We start from the raw sequence: 6,877 nt of genomic DNA, 5'->3' as shown, positions 1-6,877 counted from the left end.
AGTTGTTTCCAAATCCATTTTAAGGTTACAAGCTGGAACTGAAAATAAAATCTAATTTATGTATGCTCACACTGTTGCACAACTGTACACTAAATACTATTTCATTTTGAATTAATCAATATTTTTATTTTTGATGTATTGATAAAAAATGACAGACATTGTTAGATAATCTATTTCAAATTAATGCTTTTTTTACATATTAGAGCGGAGCTGCGCAGACCGATCAGTGTACGACATCAAAGTACAGTGAGAGCGATTAGAGGGCAGATGGAGCCGTATGCTTTCAAATCACTCTCACTGTACTTGGATGTCTTACACCAATCGGTCTGCGCAGCACCGCATCAAGTCAAACACAACTATCGATTTCTGAAGGATCATGTGACACTGAAGACTGGAGTATATGATGCTGAAAATTCAGCTTAAACCTCTTCAGTACTAAATTAAAATAAAAAGCATTTTGTATGATCTCTTATTTTGTTAAAATTAACATTTTGAAAAACGCAAAGGAAAACCTGTTATAGCAGTGGGGTAAAGTATTTGAGTTAATGTAATTAGTTACTGTGCTTGAGTATATTTTTGGCTACTAAGTAGTTTTACGGAGTATCAAAGATATTAGCAACTTTAACTCTCTATTTGACTACATTTTTGAACAAGTATGTACTCTTTACTCCAATACATTTGTAATGGGTGATTCTGTTACTGCATGGCATGCCACCTAACTTTCTGCAGCAGTTTATTTCTGCTACAAAAGTGATATCGCCATCTACAGGGCAATGAAGGTGCTATATCTTGAGCATTTTGCCCTTACTCACCCAAACCTTTCAACATAGTTACTACTTTACATGAATGCGCATGCATTAGCAGGTAGTTGTGATTTGCAGATGTTTGGTATATGATATGAGGTCATGAACTGCAACCAGTAAAGAGACAGAAACAGCACGTCCAGTGCAGGTTGGCTTTGACTTGACATTTTTATTTATCCCACATATTGAAGAGATCTTTTGAAGGATATTGGTTTACTTATGCCCTTTTTTTAGCACTTGAGATAACTGACACTTGTTTAAAGACGTTTTGATTTTGATGTGTTCAGTTTTATTTTGATTTTAGAAGATAAACGTGATTGCTCTCCTCACAATACACCTTGTTTTTCACTGGCATGTCTCTCAGGTGTTGAGGACTAGTGCATCTTTGAGCCTACATTCAGTACGAGTAAAATACTTCAGCATACTGTTAAAAACAGACCTGGTTTCACAGACAGGGCTTAGTTTAATTAGGACATTGAAATAGCTTTTATAAATGTGCCTTAGAAAAAAAAAAACATTACTGGTGTGCATCTTGAGACACAACCATATTTTAAGATATGTCTGCAAAAATCGCTTTCAGTTAAAGCAGCTCAAACATGCATTTTAGTCTGGGACTAGCTTAAGACTTGTCTGTGAAACTGTGGGTAAGATTTTTACTCAAGTCGTATTGCAGTTGGTAACTTGTAATGGAGTCTTTCGCTGTAAGGTATTTGTATATTTACTCAAGTATGGATATCAGGTACCCTTTAGTCTTTAAACCTCTTTTATAGTACATCGTTGCCGTGTAAACGTACCTTAATTTAACATGAATGGCTAACGTGAAACTACCTTGAACCTGATAACTGCGTCTTTTTTTGATAAGTGTTTTTTGTCCAGGTTAAATTCTTCATGTAATCAGTGTAGTTGCAGCAGCCTTTTGGTCGGGCTTTTTTTGCAGTATGGGACAGCACACCAAGAACCGGGACTGTCCCTGGAAAATGGGCATTTCTGGTCACCCTGCTTTAAAGATGACTCCCAGAGCAGCAAAAGTGCAGTTTCAATCATTACAGATGATAACCCAGATATGATTTATTTAGTGACCACACACAAAAAAGAAATGAAATAGAAAACCACTGATGCCTCTATTGCAAATCAAGGTATAAAAATCTCATAGTTTTACATGATGTAACAAAAAGGTGCCTTTATGTCAGAAAAAGAATATAGAAAAATAATTTGTTAGAAAATAAAGCTTACAAAAAAGAATTGTAGAATTTACTGTTGATAACTGAAAGCATAAATTAATACCATGATAAAGCAACACAAGTGAGAGATTACCAGCCCACAAGAGAAAGTGTAGAATGGATCTGATATAATATTTGTGACAGGTTCAGGGTTTCAGAGTTTGATGAAGACCTGACATGAGATAAACTAAATCTACAGTAGCTCCCAGTGATCAACTTCCACATAAACTAAATATTAGATAATGCGTTGTGGTTTTTAGGAGCCAACTCCCTATTTAATATCAGTTGCTATAAAACATCTGTGAAAAACAAATTAAAATATATTACCAGTCACATAGATGCATAATTTTTGTAGCATATTTTAAGATTCATTTGAAACCATTTGGTGCCCTTTATATGCTAAATGTAGACGTAGTATTACAAAGGTGCATATATCTTAAGGTCTCCATCCTGTTACCTGTATTTTCTGATGCTAAAATGTCACTTCATGGTAAGTCGATAAGTGACATCATGTATCAGACATTATATTCCATATATTGGTTTTATTTCCACTTCTGAGCTCCTAAAAAGACTTTCAATACGCGCTCTTCAAGTCTGCAGTTTAAGCTTGTTTTCAAAAATATTGCACTAGCATTAACACTGGAAAACATCACAGCAGAGCATGCGGCGCGATTGGTCTGTAATCTGAAGTGAAGGTTAAAAACATTTAATTTGAAGCTTTGTAAAATGAAAATTTTTAAACAAAGGTTTTAACATCAGATGGATTTGTACGAGAAGGTTGCTACTTTTGTTAAGGGTGCATCTGAACCAAAGTCCCTTTAAGGCAAGTCATTTCACTCGGCGGCCATCTTTGAAACGCCTCACAGCAGCTATTTCGGTCACGCAAGTACAGCTACTATCTCTTTGAATTGGGAAACAACATTCTCCAAGCTTACGATTAAATTTCATATTTGAAGTCGCCAATAAAGTCTGACATGAACTGCATCATAAATGTTTCTTGTGCTCAAATGGCTTTAAAAAGCATATGAAGAGTTCAGATGCAAACGCCTCTAAGTGCCATCTGAAATTTTCTTCTAGAATGGACATTATCAAGTTCGTATATGTCAGTTCAGTAATTTCACTTAAATGACAACTAATAGGTCATTTTCATTGCCATTTAAGTGAAATTACTGAACTTAAATATACAGGCTTGATAAAAATGATCATTCTAGAAGAAAATTTCAGATGGCACTTAGAGGCTTTTGCATATGAACTCTTCATATATTTCCAGTTGGTCAAACCAATGCGCATGTACAGTCCCAAGTACGAGTCTCCAGTTTCTATGGGAAACCAGAGCTTCTAACGGGAGCTAAAGTGATGGAGTGCTAATTGGTTCATTAATTAAGAAGGCCGGAATGTACCGCCATATTGTGCATTGCACTTTCCCCCATTCATAGGCTGCATCCGAAATCACATACAGTACATTCCTGACCGCTAAAAAAAGTATGTTCTAATATAGTATGAATGTGTGTAGCATTAAAGTAATCTGGATGTACGACATTCACCATGTTGTCATTATTATGTGTGTTGCTTCAATGCCAATCACAAATCTCTCCTGTGGCCTCATGGGATAGTAAAGTGTCCATCGTATGCACACTTCAGAATCTCAGTGGAAGTAGTAGGTCATCTGGGGATTTTTCTCCTAGTGTTTTAGGAGTATTGTGAATTCGGACATACTACTTTTGTCACATAGGCTACTGTTTTTTACCTACTATTATGCATTTTGAGATGCAGCCACAGTATTATGAGTGAACCATCTTTGTATATCTACTCTTTGATCTGAACACCTCCCATAGAACAAATACTTGAAATAAATATTGCCTGTTCTATGTAAGTTGCTCGGATACACCCTTAAGCATATTTCGAAGAGCTCAGGAATACATTTTTGCTTTCTTTGGGATTTCTGATAATCATCACATTCTGAAAGCACAGGAGGTGACAACATACTGTAGATGTCAACATAGCAAATGTTTACTTTTAAAGGGAATGTCTTTTTTTTCCTCTTTCTCTTTTTTTTATGTTCGAATACTTTCTCTTGTCCTGGTCAACTAAGTCAATCCACCTTTGCACTGCATGCAACAGACCAAAAGTCATTCATTTCCTATGGAGAGTCACACCGAGGTTGCATAGTGAGCCAATTATCTGCATATGTGTAATTTTCAAATCCAATTTGAAAAAAAAAAAAAATAATTCAGATGTGATGCATTCAATTCAATCCAATAGGCATTAAACAATACCTTTTTGTTTACTGTCAATTGTTTGTGATAATGTACGGTTATCGATAAAGAAGGAAATAATTATTAATTTAATATTTATACTTTATTAAGGTTGTGTCCATATGTTTTATCCAAAAGTACAGGTGGTCATTTGTCCTACAGTAAATGCATAGCTTTTACTATTTGTATTTGATTATTCGTTCCACCACAGTTAAGGTAAAAGCTTGCGGAGATCCAAAAAGTGAATTGCTACTTGAGTTGTATTCAAATGTTGTGTGCAGTGAAAAGACAGCTTAAGACATTCAAGTTGGTTTCCCCGAAAAGTGTAATGCAGTTCCTGCATCGCAATATGCCTATTTCCTTGCTAATAGTATGCGAGAGGTAGTACATCAAATTAGTAGTACATGCGAATTTGCAGTATTCATAAAACAAATAACGGGATGACTTGCTACTTCAGCAGAGATTTTGAAGTGTGCATAGATAGACGCTTTACTATTCAATGAGGCTATGGGAGAGGATCCGTAAAGGTGAGGAAGCCACACAACTGATGTCATAGATCACATGGCAACGCCAACATGCCGGATGTAGTATGTACTAATTGTAATTATACTACACGCATACATACTATATAGCATACTATATATAAAACGTCCTGATTTTGCTGAGTTCGATGCATTAACATGTTTTGTTGACCCTGGAACAACATTTTTAACAACAAAATTTAACCCTAGCGCTAAACTTATCCCTGCCCATAAGTTATCCCTAACATCAGAGGGAAATGATACACTGATGTAGAAGCACCTAACCCTGGTTGTAAGCCTAAACTTGACTTAAAGTAAACTTGTACCTCAAATCTGATTGGTTGATTAAAATGCTGTGCAGAATCAACAAAGATGTTGATCCAGAAACATGTTGCACTTGGTGGAATCAGGTTCTGCGGTTAGATCCATCATGTTGTCATTGTCATGGGATCTACCAGTGTTAGCTGTGTCGCTTCACAAATCGTCTCCTGTGGCGCCATGGGTTAATAAAGTGTTCATCCAGCACATTCTCACTTACAACTCATCACACATTGACGCTTGGTCATTTAACGCACAGGGAAGCTACCCATTTAGCGTAATTTTTTCGAAGCACAGGGTACCCCATTACTTTCAATGAGAAACCTTTAGCATCTTATCGAATGCTATCGTCATGATGAGCATATATATTAGGTTATAATTTTGCCATTATGACATGGAGTGTGATTCTCAATTTAATCAGCATAATTTTATTTACATAGTTTTTTTTTTTAGATAAGTTTGAATACGTAACCCAACCCCACCCCTAAACCTACCCATTTGTGTATTATGTAATATAAAACAGGATATAACAGGCAGATACAACTACAGGCACAATTTATTCAAAAAGTACAAAAATCCCAAGTGTTCTGAGGCCAAAGGATTGATTTGTGTGAAGAAAAGACCCAAAAGCGATCACGGTCTCCATCAGCCGTAGATCATGCCCAATTCAATTAAAAAATTGCCGACCGAAGAAACGTTACGTCAGCTTTGATTGTAAAATGGCATTGGCTCTCGTTTGTCTCGTGACCAATTGCGTCATGCTAAAGAGTCGGGTGTATCTTTTGAATGAGAGATGACTGCATGCATTCACGGAGCGGCGGGATCATTTCAGCGATTCAAGCATTAAGATCCACTCTGTTCACTTCACATAAAGATATCGTATGGCTTCAGAAGACTTGGAATGCAACGTGAGTAAATACTTGTATACTGTTTTTGGTCAGTTTTTGCAATTAATACCTGTGACTGTACTTTTATGTCCTTGTTACGTGTTTTATATTGTTAAGACATGGGTAGGTTTAGGGTAGAAGTGGGGTTAGTTGCTCCAAATATAAAAGTAATCTATAAATATTTATAAAATCATATCTACTTTTACAAATGCAAAGAATTATGCGTCTTGATCCCTGTGCGTTAAAAAGTGACGCTGAAAAGTGGATTTAAAAAAGTTCATCAAAGTTGTCCTAAGACAAGAATGGGTATTGTTGAAAATTCATGTATAACTCTGATGAAAGGTTTTGATCCACTTCAAATGTTGACTACTGTACTTTTCAACTACTATTTTATAACTACTGTGAATTTGGACATACTACTCCTTTCGCCTACTATACAGTAGGAAGTATGTGATTTCAGATGCAGATTTTGCTTTGAAAGTTATGGTAGTTTGGGGGCAGGGCTTTCTATTATCTGACCAATGGCAGTCGGGGAGTGTCTTTATTATTATAGGAGTCATTCATTTTTAGTTCAGAGATTACAAGCTTCACCTTTGAATATAAATTCACAGTATTTAAAGACTATGGGCCTCAATCAATAAACACAAGTGGAACACATTTTTCAAATAATTTGGAACGCATAAATACACATTACATAAATGGTCGCATTGACTCTCGCATTGAGGTTTTATGAACGTTTTTACACTATTTGTTTTGTTCGTGTTGAGCGAATAAGATCCAATGTGTGCAAAGCGTAAAGATGCAAAAGTATGAGCGTTACAGGCCTTTCACTATTGTCAAACCTTTTGAACCCAATGGCCTTCGCTACCGCCA

This window comes from Scardinius erythrophthalmus (genome assembly GCF_964197995.2).
Source record: "Scardinius erythrophthalmus genome assembly, chromosome: 17".
Classification (NCBI taxonomy): domain Eukaryota; kingdom Metazoa; phylum Chordata; class Actinopteri; order Cypriniformes; family Leuciscidae; genus Scardinius; species Scardinius erythrophthalmus.
Note: the sequence above shows the minus strand (reverse complement) of the source record.